We start from the raw sequence: 16,687 nt of genomic DNA, 5'->3' as shown, positions 1-16,687 counted from the left end.
GTCATGGAATATGGTGAATATTTGGCCAGCATACTGACGAATGATTGGGATTTGACTGGGCCTATTATACGTCGCCTATTATACATCACCATCCTTCTCATCAATAAATAGAATTGTCCAGTTCATATATGTCATTATACCACTTCTTTATGGTGTGCAGAATAAGCAGATACAGTCTCTAAAATATAGTGGTTTATGATCCAGGAATAATTTTTTTTTTAACCGAAGAACAGAGAGACATAGTGGCTAGAAATGTATATTTGAATTATTCACACAATTTTCATCTTGGCTTAAAAAATTAAAGCATGATGTAAAAATATGTTTTAAATGTTATCAGTTGAAATTTGTTCATCGTTTTAAGGTAGCTAGTTAATCCTTTGTGTGCTTTCTTTTAAGAAGATTATTTCAGCACGGAAGGCAGAAAATAAATATGGTTAAAGTTGCAAAGTTAACATAAATTACATACAATATTTGTAATATCATTGCCTCACCTACATGGTGTAGTGTATAGAAACTTTTTTTATTTAGTAGATTACCTATAATTGTAAATATAACATGAGAATCAATTACTAACTGATACGTACTTTTATAGCTTATCAGCCCATGTTCTCGGCGCTGTATGGAACATAGGTTTAACACAATTCTTAGTACTGAGCAGCATTTCCAGTTTTTAATAAATATTATTAGGCATCGAGGTGGCATCATGCTATGTAATTTAGAATAATATTTTTTTAATATTTGAGAATAATCCTTCCTTGTAATTAAAGGAGATGCTTAGAATCTCCATAATATTACACTGTAATTTTCTTGTAACAGGTGCTTATCTCAGCAGATGCTTAACTCAGCAGTTTATAAGTGTTTCACTAGGCTGAACACATTTAGTAGCAGACTACAAAACAAGGAAACTTACTCAGGTATTGCAGACCACAAATAAACATTTTAGTGCTGACTTTTAATTTTGTTTACATTTGATCTGAATAACTTGATAGCTCTTTATACTTCTTTCTCATGTGTGCCAATAGTCTCTTCTTTAAATTGCATTTTCAGTAGAAAACTCTACCTAGTTTGTTAATCTAGGGAAATATGAAGACATTACAAAGAATTTGTGGTCCATTTATAAAGTAATTGATCTGGAAAGAGGCAAAGAATACTTTATTTAGAAACTTATTTTATTACATTATTTCATATGGAATAGAACATTAATCTACAATATTTATAGTTTTCAAAATGAAAGCTCTCTTTCATTTTGAGTGGTATCATTGGAATGCCTCCAAATGGGGAATTAGGCCAGGTTACCAAGAAGGCCTATGAAGGCAGTGTGGGTGTTTTAGGGGTGAAATCAGAACAACTCGAGGAAGGAAAAGATCAAACCAAGAAAAACTGAAATGGGATTTGACCACAAAGTGTGGAACAAACATCCTGAAGAATTAAGAGGTAACTGACAAGATGCCTAAATAAAATAATAAATGCATTTTTAAAAAAAGAATTAATCAGCCTGTCAATTTAACTTTAATACGTGGAAGCCCTCAAGGTTATCACACATTTTCTTCAATATAAGCTTTCATAGAGCCAGCAAAATTTGAACTAGACCTTGAAGGTTGATAACTGTGTCCTTTCAGGAGTTCCTGACCTGTTGTGTCCCACGTGGACTTTGAGGCAGTTTTCCGTCAGAGTCCTTGACTTGCATTGCTTTTCTATACAGATTTTGTCTCCAGGTTCCTTAAGGGACCAAAATACTACTGAATTGTTAGGGCAGTCATCTGTGACTGCACCACAGAGGGAAAATCACCGATTCTGTAAACTGATACTTTGACCTTGCCCCTGAGCGGACAGCACTATAACCAACTTAGCTAACTAGTCACAGACCTAAATAGATGAGCTTGGTTGACTGAGGGGAAGCAATAAATTATGTTTGTATTGACCTTAGTAAACCTTTTAATTCTTTCCCGCATGATATAGTTCTCAACAAATTGGGAAAATATGGCCTGGAGTCTAGGTAAGTGCACAACTACAGATCAATGGCCAGGGCCCACAGCATCAGTTTTCGGCCTGTGTCCTCAAACAGTTTCACCATTGGGAACGGTGGGGTGCTTAAACTCCAGGCCAGTGGCTCCCCTGGGTCCCAAGAGGATTTTGACCTTGTGTTGACTACAATGGTGGGAGGGAGGGGACGTGGCCCCTAGCCCATGTGGGAGAAAACACTGCTTCAGGTATGGGCAGGTCAGGGCTGACAGTGAGGAAGCCTGAAGGTTACTGCTGCATTTCTTCTAGCCGCTGATCTCTCGGAACAGAGAAAAGGACCCGATTTGGCCCCTTGCACCATTCATTTGGCTGCTGGTTGCTGTGGACGAGAGGGAATCTTCCTGAAGGGTCCCGGGATTTTTGTTTCTGCCTCTTCACTAATAAGTTGCTTCACTCTCTCTCTCAACAACAAAGGAGAATACACAAAAACTTACATGGCTTCCAAGTTGGAAAGTCTGTACGATTTGTAGAAAATTCACTCCCTCATTCACTCAATACGTAATTGTTGAGTAATTCCCACCATGTGTCACCCCTGGACTTGGCAGTGGGCCTACCGGATAAGGTTCAGCCTTTGCTCTGGAGGAACTTCCAGCCTCTTTGGCGACACTGACATGTATATATGTAATTACTGTATTAGTTTGCTAGGGCTGCCATAACAAATTACCACAGACTGTGTGGCTTAAATGACACAAATTTATTTTCTCACAGTACTGGAATCTAGAAGTCCAAGATCGAGGTGCTGGCAGATTTCATCTCCAAGGCCTCTCTCCTTCGTTTGTAGGTGGACACCTTCTCCCCGTGTCTGTACATGGTCTTTCCTCTGTGTGCAGGTGCATCCCTGTGTCTCTGTGTGTCCACATTTCCTCCTTTCATAGGGACACCAGTCAGACTGGATTAGGGTCTACCATAATGGCCTCATTTAAACTCAGTCAGGACCTATCTCCAAATACTGTCGCACTCTAAGGTAATGGGGGTTAGGGCTTCAACATAGGAATTTGGAGGGACGCAAATCAGCCCATAACAATGAAACAATGGTGAGATAAGCATTAATAGAGGTAAGGAGAATTATATGTGAGCTCAGATGATGTCTTGGGACCAGGACGACCATCAATTCTCAATATTATTGTACTAGAGTATAAAGCAGATGTCACTGTGGCAATTCATAGGTGGAATTAGGTCTATGGTCATGATTATTTGACCAGTATTGTGTTTAAAAAGTTCTAAATCTGAATGTCTTTAAGGTGGGACAAACATTGCCTCTTCTCCACTTTTACAATACCTGTTTTGTCCTTAGAGGTATTCAAGCTTGCAATCCCTGGCTAAATTCATATGGAAGAAGAGAAACATTCTTTTAACCATCCCATAATTTTCCAAGACCTCCAACCCACAGAGAGTCAGTAAACTACATTATTTTAATCCTAACAATTATTATTTCATCCATTCCTCTTTTTCTCCCCCTCTTCATTTAGTTCTTCCCCCAGAACTTATTTCTTAAAAGTCTTTCCTGTTATCTCAAAACTGTGTATTCTCCATTCTCTGCTAATTTAAAATTACACGTGCTTTGTGAATTGACAATAACCAAGACCTACTTTATGTGATACTTTAACATTCAGTTACACTGCCAACTGGCAACCTTTCTTGATATCCTGGTTACAATAGCAGGGAGATAGAAATGAATCAGCCAATTGGATTCTACTCTCAGGTGGTAGGTTACTACTGTTTGTGGTATGAATGATGTTGGTGAGTTTCACTGTAAAGGAAGGGTAAGTAGGCAAAATATGTCCAGATGCCTTGAATACTTCATCATCTTGGTATTGCCTATTTTTCTGTAATGGTTTAGGAGTAACATTTTTTAAGCCAAAGCAATGAAAATAAAAATATTTTGTGTACCATGTAAAAAAGGCAAAGAGTTTCAGTAGTAATCATAGAAATGCAAATAAAACAAATGAGTTATTCACAAATGGACTTCTCAGTCTGGTAAAGATGTACAGGTTGGTGATATCCTGTATTTGCAAGAATGTGGAAAAATGGGCACTTACTTATACATTATAAATGGGGTGAATATTGGTATAATTTCTGGATGCAGCTTGACCCTGGATTATCAAAATATATAAATAAATCATCATAGCATTGGAAATAATTGGAGAATAATGGGAGACCTAAACATCCATCAGTAAAGGATGGATCAAAATCATTACCGTGCATACATGTAATGGAACTCTATGTTGCCATTAAAAAGAATGGGTTGTAGCTATATCCACTCTCGTGGAAAGACATTGCAAAGCATACTGTTTTATAATTTAATAAAAGCAGTTTTGAAAACAACTATGTAGGACAATTCCATTGTGAGATGTTATGACAATGTTCATATACATAGTATAAGGACAACCTCTGGGAAGTAAGACTTGGGGTGATTTTTACTGATTTTTAATGTTTCAGGGGAGTTTTTCTTTAGTTTTTGGTAAAGAAACATTACTTTTTTTTTTTAACATCTTTATTGGGGTATAATTGCTTTACAATGGTGTGTTAGAGAAACATTACTTTGTATCATTTTTATAATTAGAAAAAAGTAAATTTAAAAAATCTGGACAAAATTACGCTTCCCAAGGAAAAAGGTGTTTACAAAAAGAGCTCCATTTCACTACCTGACTCTAAACTGTTGGCTTGCTTAAATACCTTAGTGTTATTTATAGGCATAATTCATGTTAGGGAGAATATTATTAAAAGGGTTTACAGTGTATATTGAATTTCTTTTAGTAAGTATGAGGTATTCCAATAGTGGCCAATTAAATTAGGAGTATGCACATACTCATTAGGGGCTGAATTGTTTCTCCACACCCATCCCCCTCCCACCCCCCCCACCCCCATCCCACCCCATTCATATGTCGAAGTCCTAACCCCCAATATCTGAGAATACGACTATATTTGGAGATAGGGTCTTTAGAGAAGGAATTAAACTAAAATAAGGTCATTAGGATAAGCTGATCCAATATGAATGATGTCCTTATAAGAACAGGAAATTTGGACAGGGACAGAGGAAAGGCCATGTGAAGACACAGGGAGAGGCCTCAGAAGTAACCAACCCTGCTGGTGCCTTGATCCGACTTCTAGTCTCTAGAATTGCTAGAAAATTAATCTCTGCTGTTTAAGCCACCCAGTCAGGGGTACTTTTTTATGACAGCCCTAGGAAACTAATACAGTAAGTAAACCTACCTCATCTGTAATTCCTATTGAAAGTCTTGTTTTGTTCTGTAGTATTTTGAAGTCATTTAAACATTTTACATGCATGGTCTTAAGTTTTATTAAGCGGCCCAAATTAGTAAAAAGAAACCAAAAAACAAAGTAGGCACCAACTTCAAAATCATTTAAGGTAGAAACCTAAATATAACACCAAAGAAATGGAATTATACCAGCCCAAGCTGGCCAGATTTGGCAAAGACCTTTTTATACACAGGTGTGGAGTCGTTCTGCAATATCAATTAGATAAAAGTATTTGGACTAGAAATATGATTTGAATCAGGGCTATATCTTGTACAACTGAAGAACCTGCTGTTTTGTTCCATTTATTGTTTTTGTGTATATGGCTTTTCATAGGCTTTTCACAGGGGGAAGAAAAACTCACAGTCCAGAGAGTTTTAACAAATGGGAAGAAGGTGAACTATTTCACTTAAAATATTCTTAAATTACTGGGTCTTTAAAACTTGCAGTGACAAATGAAGTCCATATAATAATTTTTATTTAGCAGTATGTAAAGATTTTTTTATTTTTAAAAATTATTTATTTATTATTTATTTTTGGCTGTGTTGGGTCTTCGTTGCTGCCCGCTGCCTTTCTCTAGTTGTGGCGAGCGGGGGCAACTCTTCATTGCGGTGCGTGGGCTACTCTTCGTTGCGGTGCGTGGGCTTCTCATTGAGGTGGTTTCTCTTGTTGTGGAGCATGGGTTCTAGGCTTGTGGGCTTCAGTGGTTGCGGCACGCGGGCTCAGTAGTTGTGGCTCACGGGCTTAGTTGCTCCGCGGCATGTGGGATCTTCCCGGACGAGGGCTCCAACCCGTGTCCCCTGCATTGGCAGGCGGATTCTTAACCACTGCACCACCCGGGAAGTCCCAGCAGTATCTAAAGATTTTAGATAAAGCTTTTAAATGTTTGGAATGTAAAAGCGTATTTGTAAATGTAGGGTTTAATTTTTCCAAAGGTATGGTAGCTACTTGGTTAAAAAGTATGAAATCCCCTGGAAAAAAAAAGTTACTTTTAGCTAGCATGTGTTGGATCTTGTGTATTTACAGGAAATGTTTCCATTTAAGACCATTGATACATTAATAGTTTCCAGGCACATTTTATGACAGTGCCTAAGTTTGTTCTCTTTTGAACAACTAGGAAAGGATGTTTTTAAAATAAGCACTTAGATTTGCCTGGATCTCATTTATAAAGTAAGGGTCTTAGTTCCAAATGTCTCTGAAATCAAACTATGCCCTGGAGTAGCGAATTCCCCAGAGATGACCAAAGCATCTTCCATTCAATTTCTCTTTATCATCATTCAAACTTCCTAAGTCTCTTGTACCCTTGTGTTTTCTTTCTTGAAATGTAGTGAATGGATTCAGCTCCTGGCTGTCCCTCCACATCTTCCAAATTTATTCATGGATTGTCTGTGATTTTACTTTCATAGTTCCTTGGAGAAGATGCTAATCATAAATCTTTGATTACAGTACTGTTTTAAAGCTCTGTGTTCATTTTGACACTGGGGTTTGACTGGCATCTTTTAGCAACATGATGAGACCTCTAAGAACTGGTGGAGATTTGATTAGGTGGAGAAAATAGGAATGTATTCTCAAGAACAGGTGAAGGGCTGTTCACCTGACTCTGTCTGTCTTCCAGTGTGTAACTAAAGCCCCCTAGTGGCCAGGTAACCCCAACCAGGTGCTGTGTGCCCCCTTTCTGGGGAGAGGATCTTGTGGTCCTAGCTCTTCCTCTTTCCAGATCTCTCTGAATTATGAGAAAAGACAACTGGGTCCCCCCTACAGCCCAATCCCCTGGTTCAGAACTTCTCGGGGAGCCCTGGCCTTTAGCCCTGCAGGCTTCCCAAGGAAAAGAGAGGCAGAAAGTTCTCCAGCTGCAAAGAAGGCCTTTAACTAAGCTCTTTAAAGTGGTAAGGGATATTGCTACTGTCAGTGCAGACTGAAAAACTCATCAAGGCGTTGAGAGCTGCGACCTTGGGTTCCCCGAGGTTGCTTCCTGGCTTTAGATGTCTTACCCTGCCTGCATAACTTCAGAAGGAGGAATGCAGTCCAGATTTCCCATAGACGTTCTCATAGGAACATTGAGGTAGCACGAAAACGTAGTCCATACAGTTGCACTCACAAGACTTGGGTACTTGCCCGAGTAAAATCAAATGACCCCTCAACTGTGTCTACAGTGTAGACCCTGAGGAATCCCCTCCCCCTCAGGAATCCACTCCACTATGGCCATACGGCCCCACTGGGCAGAGGTCCACTTATAAACATGCATGTAAACGTGGACCACATCTTCTCTGTGCCCTCAGTGATGAGTAGGCTGTCTGGCACACAATAGGGGCACTCAGTCTTTGGAAAAAGTGAAAGTAATTGAGTCAAGTCAATGTAACTGAGGAGACCTCTAAGTTGCAAAAGATGCACTTTACCAAGTGCATCTTTTTAGTTCAGATGCTTCTTGCTGTGTGAGAACAGTGTGCAGAGCAGAGGGGTCTCAGAGTGAATTAATTCCCATTCCCGATGAAGAGTCTACAGTCAAGAGGAAACCACACGCCCCGCTTGACCCCATAGCACCCTCTAACCCCTGCCCTAAATTTCTTCTCCCTATCCACCTTCTTAGCGCCCTTTCCCCACTTCCGACTCCCCCTTCAGCCCTCTCCTGTCTGCATTCTCTACCCATCACTTCATGGAATCCGCTTGTGCCGAGGTCACTGTGTCGTGAACTCAGTAGTCACTTTTCCATCCTCCCAGCCTTAATCTCACCCCTAAGAGCCTTTCCACGTGTGACCACTTCCTCATTTCCACTTTCTGCTCCTGGTTTTCTTTGATCTTCTGACTGTTCTATTTTCAGTCTCCTTTGCCAGTTCTCCCATATCCTTTCAGATCTAAATGTTGGCTTTTCTTAGACCTCTATAGCTTTGAATCTCTTTCCTCATATCGCTTTTCTGGTTATTTTAATCCTGAATGTACATCAGGGAAACATCTGTGGAGTTTGGGGGTTTAGGGGGGTTTCTTTTAGCTCTATTCAGACCCCAGGTATTCTGATTTACTGGGCCTCTGGTGTGTGTATTTTGAGAAAAGAAAATTCCACAGGGGATTCCTAATAACACCTCTTGTTAAGAACCGTGGCTCTGTTTCTTTGTGTGTATCTTTCTCCCTCTCTCCAGGTGATTTCATCTTCTCCTGTGGCTTCTATATGCTGATGGCTTTCAAATCAGAATCTCAATCCTAGAGCTTGCCTTTGAGTCCAGATCACTGTATATAGCAGTTAATTCATTCTTGGGTGGCTCAGAGGCTTCTCATAAAACTTGTCCTTAATGGAAATCATAATTTGTTTCTCCAAATATGCTCTTCCTCCTGTCTTTTCCATTTCAGTAAGTGACATTGTCATTTGTACAATCCAGAAAACTGGACATTCTCCTTGATTCCTTCCTCTCATCCCCCAGACCCAGGGAAGCACGAAGGCATGCCAAGCCTACCTCCTAAATATGCAATCACTGATAAGCAAACATTTACTACACAAAAAGGCAATTTCAAATGATTCAACCCAATACTAATATTCACTTTTCTCTATTTCAGTGACAGTGTCTTGGTCCAAGTGCTGGTTCTTAAATGGCTCAAATATCTTTCTTACTGTTCTCTATCTGCTCACGTCCCCTCTTTTCCATGACTTACACTGTCTCCAAAGTGATTTTTTTAAAAATGCAGACCTAATTACATCATACCTTCACTTGTAGTCCTCGATAAGATCTTTTTTTTTTTTATTGTTTATTTTTGCTGTGTTGGGTCTGCGTTTCTGTGCGAGGGCTTTCTCTAGTTGTGGCAAGTGGGGGCCACTCTTCATCGCGGTGCGCGGGCCTCTCACTATCACGGCCTCTCTTGCTGCGGAGCACAGGCTCCAGACGTGCAGGCTCAGTAGTTGTGGCACATGGGCCTAGTGGCTCCGCGGCATGTGGGATCCTCCCAGACCAGGGCTCGAACCCGTGTCCCCTGCATTAGCAGGCAGATTCTCAACCACTGCGCCACCAGGGAAGCCCCTCAATAAGATCTTAGTGCACTTGAAATAGTTAAATGGCTAAAATTATTAAATGGCTTAGATGAAACTGTATCCTCTGGTCTTTTTTCTTCTGCACCTCATTCTAAGCAACTTTTTTCTTTCCACTTTTTTTCCTATGGTCCCATCTCACTGGACTTCATCAGGTACCTTCTGGTTTAGGAACTTTGTGCAAGTAATTTCCTTGGCCTGTTGTGTGTTTGGGTAGCTCGTGCGAACTCCTTTCTCAGCCTAGACATCACTTTTGCTGAGGAGCTGTGCCTGATGCTCCCACCAGGTTAAGGGCCCCTATTATGTAGCCTGAAACTCTCAATTAATAGTGCTAATCACCATCGTTATTTATTCTGTAACATGTTGTGCAGTTATTTATCCAAAACTGTCTCTCTGCTAGACTGAGGCTCCATGAAAGCAGGGACTACGTTCATCTCATTTTCTGCAGTTATTCTCAACTTTTAACAGGGTGTCTTAAATTTGGTTACATCTCAATGTATATGCATTGGATGCATGAATAAGATGCATAAGACACAAGTGTCAAAAATGAATATGAGAAAGTAGTTTAGAAGTGTCATAGTAGAGGCATGAACAAAGTACGGTGGGTGTTGGGAGCGAGCGAAAGAGAGAGAGAGAGAGAGAGAGAGAGAGAGAGAGAGAGATTATCCTGGGCTTTTCATGGAAAATTTCACACAGAAAGTGATATTTATCTTGGCCATTCACAGATGGTGAGGTTTTCAGGGAGAGGGAATAGCATTGTGGTCAGAGGGGAAAACAGAAACAAAGACATAAAGGTAGAAAAAGATAGAGTAAACTTAAAGAACAACAAGTGATGCGAACGACTTGAAGATAAAGTATGTGCTGGGCAGGTAGTAGGTGAGAAGGTTGAGAAGTTGATAGGAGAGAGGGGCAAATGGAGGACCCAAGGAGTTTAGACTCAATTTCTAGCCATGATCCGAGAACAGTGTTCTGAGAGAACGGAGCTGGTTTTATACCCAGTGAGAGCTTTGGGCACCCAATGTCAGTTAGGAAGATTGCAGTGGACTTGCGAGAGATAGATAATGAGAGCCAGAATTCAGGTGTCACAGTAGGAGGGAAAGGAAAGATGGACTCGAGGCTAAGATTACAGAAGTAGCCTTACTAGGAGTTTGATGACTGGTTCCACCCGATGGCCACAGAAAGAGACCGGGCGAGATGAGCCCCAGGTCTGAATGCTAGAAGGAAGGCCAACAAAATTAAAAATTGGTCAGCAATTTCAGAGTAGCCATTAGTTAGAATTTAAGGGGGAACTCGTGATTGCATCAAGTGTCTATCCTGCAAAAGCTGTAAGAGTTCATTCATTAGACAAATGCGGTCACCAAGATTCCCTGCTTTTTTTTTTATCCTGTGTCCACTCTGCCGGAATATTCCTACTTGTGAGTAGTTTTTGAGGTGGTGTAACCTGATTTTTAGACTGGTGATTAAAAAATATGTATTTTTTTGCATTAAAAAATCTTCTCTTTCCCCAGAAAGTTGTTATGGTTCAATCCACTTCACAGGTGTGCGGGAAGCTTGCAAACGACAATTTCACATCTACTGTGTAAACTAGTGACTCAGTAATGTTGCTTTAGAACCAGATATGTGTGGTTTTGCTTCACTTGAGGAATTCAGTAAAGAACATACTTCATGTCAGCAGAAACCCTCGTAAATCTACACAGAAAAAGACATGAGTAAAACCTCCGTTTTACAATCACATGGCCACATGGAATGTTTCTTTTTTTTCTTTTTTTTTTTTAATGGAGAAGCTCTAGATTCTTCTTTCATATCTCAGAAAAGGCTTATTCATGCCAATGAGCTGATTTTGAGGAGGGACACCGTTGTCATCTTTTTCTCGAGTTTCCTTTTCAAGATTAAAAAATGATTGAAGGAGAAAGAAAAATTCTAGGGGTTGTTACTTTGCTTTGTACGTAATAGGTATGCATTTTCCCTCTAGAGCGGTACTCCAGGGGAAGCTTGCCAGAAAAAACAAACAAGGCCGCAAGGCACTACACAGTTTCTCCTGCACAACGGCTGAGCTTCTGTATCTGGCCTATGTATATAAACTATGTGTCCTGGGATAGAAAGTCTTCCAGAAGCACGCAAACATGGACACTAGAAGTAGGGAAGAGAGGTCATTTTTTTTTTTTTTAAGTTGTAAAGAACATTTAGACCATTACTATTTCACGTTGGACATTAAGCTCTAACATTCTAAGCTTTAAAATTTTTTCCATAAATAGCATCTTCTGACAGTGCAGGTTTTGGCACACAGAAATCAGGATTAGTGAGATTAAGTGGAAGGAGATAAATATTAAGGGAGAGTCCTCACATGGAAGGGTTTCTGCAGGAACCACCTGCCCAGCTTGTTGGCAAAATGGACCCAGCGGCCTGGCAGAATCTCTACTTGAATATTTTGGTTAAATTGATGACCTTTTGTGGCTTTTGTGGCATGGAAAAAACATATAATTTTTTTTTTTTTTTCCCGGAATGGAGTGCTATACATTCCTCTGAAGAGTCCTTGGCGTTCTGTTGTCTCCCAACCTTATTAGTGAGCTTGGGGGGAGATCCTTGGACACGTGTGAGGTTTAGGGGCAGCTTTAGGACTTTAAATGTTCATTTTCTGTATGCCACTTTACAAAATTTCCTGGAAATTGATGTATTGTTTATCTTAATTTATACTGAAATGGAAAGCAGTTCATGCTGTCGCAAGGACATTTACTTAGTATTATTCTTTTAAAATGTGTTTTTGCTTCATTTCTGCCCTAAATGAAACCATTCTCTGTGTGTGTCTGTGTGTGTGTATGTACACATATGCACGTGCTCTAACCTCTGAAATTTGTCTTCTTTTGTTTGACATTAGAAGACTTTGGAGGCTATTCGTCATGCCTCGTGATCAGTGCACAGGGACCGAGCGCCCCAGAGTACACGGGTCTGGGAGTGGAGGTTGCCAGCCTTGGGTTAATAACAGCCTGAGTGCTCTCCGTGGCCAGGTATTTTAATGTTTCCTTTGGTGAGTAGGAGTAGAAAACATTGCCCTTTTAATTTATAGATGACACTTTCTTGGAAGGAACAACTGAAAGTACACGTCTGAGATCAGAATTAGACTTCAGAATAACTTTGATAGAAACTGAGGAATTAGCAGAGCACAGCTTTGTTCTATGGCAAATACCTTCCCTGGTTCACAGAGCATCCTCCTGTCTCCTGCTTTAACTCAGACCCACCTGCTCCCCGGGACTCCTCCTGCTGGGGGCTCCCCGTGCAGGCTGCTTGCCCAGGTCCCCGCTCAAGCCCCACTCCTCCTTCCACACTCACTGGAAGCCTGGTCCTCTGCGGTCATCTGGTTCTGCTGACTTCCATCTCCTGGGCACTTTCCTCTCACCTTCCACTGACATTCCCTGATGGTTTGGGGCATGTTCCTTCTTCATTTTTCCAACACATATTTGTTCTTCTCCCCTATCATGATGGAGAAGATGTTCCCCCTTCCACCCAAGGTCAACCTCTACTTGTGGGTTCTCAGTTCCCTACCTCTGGCCTCTTTACACCCTCTGATTTTATCTACTTAACAGCTCTTGGAATTTTTTTTCGTATCTCCAGCTTCACTGCCTCTGTCTGAATTTAAGCCACTACAATCTCACAATCTCTCTGCTCCCCTAATTCATTTCTCTGCACATAGTACTGCCTTTTCCAGACCATCCTTCCATGAAGCCAGAGTGATTTTTCCAAAATGTTAAGCCTGAGTATTTCACATAACCCCTTCCTTTCCTAGCGCCCTGGGTCTCCCTTGGCCGTTAGAATAAGGTCCATACTCCCCAGTATGGCATTCAGGGCTCTGGTCTTTGCTTAGCTCTGGAAGGAGATAACAAATCACCTCTCAGCAAATTAAATAGTAACATGGATTCATAAAGTCTCCTATGTTAAAACATTTTTTAAAGAGATGATTTCCATTATATACATAGCCTGACTTTCAAGGGTCGAGGGAGAACTTTGGAGCTCACAGAACTTCGTCTTTTTTTTATAGACATCCTTATCAAGAAGACTGTCTCTGACATTTGCAGAATCTCTAAAAACTATATACCTTTTTCTTTTAGTTGCTTATGATGCATGTTTTGGACAATTTCTTTTGTACAGAAGTTGTGATTCATAGGACAGATTGGTAATTTAAAAACCATGAGTTCTAATTTTAGGAAGTTGCCTGTGCAAGGCATGTGTGCAATCTTTGCCTATTTCCTAAGGTAAGATGGTGACAAAACTACTATTATCACCTCCATGGGTGTTTGTGAAGCATGACTAATAAAAATAACAGGCTATGTTATAGGATATTAAGATGCCTAGCAAATAGTGATCTTTTTCGTTAACAATGCATGAAGACTTACGAGTCTTTTGGAATTGTTTTTAATCCCTGAGGTTCGTCCTTCTGTAACTTAAGCAAGAATAATCGTATATAAGGTGGTGATATTTCCTCCTTCTCAGTGTATGTCATGTATAGTCGATGCCAAAATAAAACCATGAAATTCAGAAAATCAGCTAAAAGTTAGCATTTATGAGTGTCAGTTTGCTTTCACAACTCCTTCCAAACCTCAACGAATTAATTTATACACTTCTCAAAGGAAGATGACGATTATCTGTTTTAAAGGTGGGAAGAAGCTGAAGCTAGCTGTTAAAAGCCTTGCCCAAGGCCACAGAGGAGGGGCAGGTTTTGTGCCCAGCCGCAACCTGGGCAGACACTCCTGCAAATCCAGTGGCCCCATGCTGGCTCCCGGGTAGGACCTCTGCTTCTCTCTGCAACAGCCTTGAGGGTTGATTGAACGGAGCTTTGACATTTGACCTTCAATGGCTTTAAAGCTAAAACTAACGTGTTTTGTGATTCATATTGATGTCATAGGTCCCCCCACCCAAAACTCAGTTCATGGAAACTTATTTTTTAAGGATGATTTTTAGAGAGAACAAAAGAGACCTGGTGGAATAAGCAAAAACATGATATACCAGGAAGCGCTTCAGCTCCAGCGGGTGAGTGAGCAGTAACTGCTGGCCTGTGTGGCTTCCGGTGAGGACATTTAAGCATTTAGTGTTAAATGTTAATTGTGAGTGCACTTGCCCTACCTAGTTCAATGTGATGAATTGTCAACTTCTAGAGGACAGAGATGATGGTGTCATTCCTTTGTACCTGCAAACTGAGCGTGACAGGCTAGACAGGTTGTTCCAAGTGCTCTTTGAAAAAGGACTGTCAGAGGTCTTAGGTTGCCTGCATTCCTCAATTTACATAACAGATATATTCCCCTCAAGTTTGTGTAAATGGAGTCCTATTTTTACAGAGCCAGGAAATCTTGCCTTTTAAAGGATCCTTGTTTTGAGTCCATTTGAAAGTGAACTAAACTATTGTGCTAGAGACGATTGCTTCTGAATTAATCTATTGTGCAGATTTGGCTTTTCAAATGAGTGGATTTTTAAAAGCAGAGCCTTTCTGTGAACTTGTCACAAAATGCGGCAGTGATACTGCTACAAGTGGAAGGTAGTAGGGCCCCTGGAAGGACAAGACCTTTAGAGGCAGATGTCTCTGAATTGCAGTATAAATTCTGTCAATTAATACTGAGTGACCACAGGCAAGTTTTCTTTGGTTAGTTTTACAAAGAATAGAATAACTTTATACTGAGAATTTTAATTTAACCAAGAATCATGGACAACATTAAGGCAGTTCTGAGGCAGTTTATCATATAGATCTCTCTCATGCTTTTAATATTTGCATGATATCCATTGCATATGTTTAGCACAGTTCATTTTTCTAGTATTGGATACATTACAAAAAATACTTGAAAAAAAGAACATTTTCACAACATGTGTTTATGTATTTCTATTATGTATGTAGGTCAGATCCTGAAAGTGGGATGACTAGGGGTGGGTACTTTTAAATATATATATTTATTTATTTAGTTGCATCAGGTCTTAGTTGCAGCATGCATGTGGGATCTAGTTCCCTGACCAGGGATCGAACCCCAGCTCCCTGCATTGGCTGCATGGAGTCTTTCTTATCCACTGCGCCACCAGGGAAGTCCCTAGGGGTGTGTATTTTAAATCTCACGGATCCTGAAATTGTTCTCTAAAAAGCTGCAGCACTTTGTATTCTCGTGAACGCTGCGTCAGAGTGCTCACACCCTGACACCATCGCCTATACTGGGTATTGCCATACAGTCTTATTTATCTAAACTGTTGCATGAAAAAAGTATCTCAGTGTTGTGGGGTTTTATTTTGTATTTAATTGTGAATGAGCCGAATAAGCAGATTTTACACGTGTGTTAGGCCAACAATTTTGTTTCTGGATGATTGGAAAGGAATTTATTTATAATAAGACATGCAACTTAATCCAACTCTGGGACTAAGAACTTCCTTGATATTCTCCTTTGTTATAATGGAGATACCGATTTGCAGGATAACCTGACTTATCCAACACAGTGGAGAAAAAAAAGTGAAAAGGTGTAAACAATTCCTGTATTGTCTCCAACTTTATTAAGACTCAATATTAAATCAAGCATTGTTGGTTCTGGGAACTGGAATTAGTGGATATGCTTTTAAACAAAGCTTAGGAAAGAACTTAGTTTCAAGGAAAATGAGACTAAGATTTTAGAAAAAGAATGATTAGTATTTAAGGGAAAATAATTTTATAGCCCTGAGGTTTTACTTTCAGCTGGGGAATCATTTGTTGCCGTAACAATTTGATTTTTATTGTTGATAGTAGTTATAGGCTTGATCACTATAATTCATGGTTGAACAGCCTACTGAAATCTGGCCTGTATCATTTTGAAGAGGGTGATCCTTTAAATGTGTTACTATTGAAAAAAAAATCATGTCTGTGTGAATATTAAGTCTGATAACAAGCCTGTCTTTAAGGCTTTCACTGTAATTCCCTCTCCCTTTCTCTCCTCTTTCCTCCCCCATCCCCCTTCTGTCCTCCACCCACCCCCTGCCCCAATCAGTCAATTCTGCTTCTTCCTTATCATTGTAAGAAGCATTTTTTCAGGTCTTACCTTACCTTATACTAATGAAAAAGGAGAAGAGAGAAAAAGGACCAGAACAGAAAAGGAACCACTTTTTAACCTACAGGAGGATACAAAAAAAGGATTGCAATTTTTAAAAAAATTTAACTCTTTTTGCTGTTAGGTCCTTATGACGGCAGCGCAGTTTCTCAAACATGTACTACTATTTGGAAAACCCTGTGAAAGTGGGATTAAACAGAAATACCAACAGGGATAGAGCTTACGTCTTTTGGAAGAACCATTACATTGTTACCAAGGAATCACAGGTAGTGTATTTCTTTTAACTAAGGGTTTATAGTACTCTAATTAGTATCTCAAATCCAATTTTGAAGAAAGGTCTAGTTAAAGCTCA

The sequence above is a fragment of the Aethalodelphis obliquidens genome, unplaced genomic scaffold, assembly GCF_003676395.1.
Source record: "Aethalodelphis obliquidens isolate GAN/ISIS:26980383/991018 unplaced genomic scaffold, ASM367639v1 scaffold10, whole genome shotgun sequence".
Classification (NCBI taxonomy): Eukaryota; Metazoa; Chordata; class Mammalia; order Artiodactyla; family Delphinidae; genus Aethalodelphis; species Aethalodelphis obliquidens.
The sequence above is the reverse complement of the archived record's forward strand: the minus strand, read 5'-3'. Positions refer to the sequence as shown.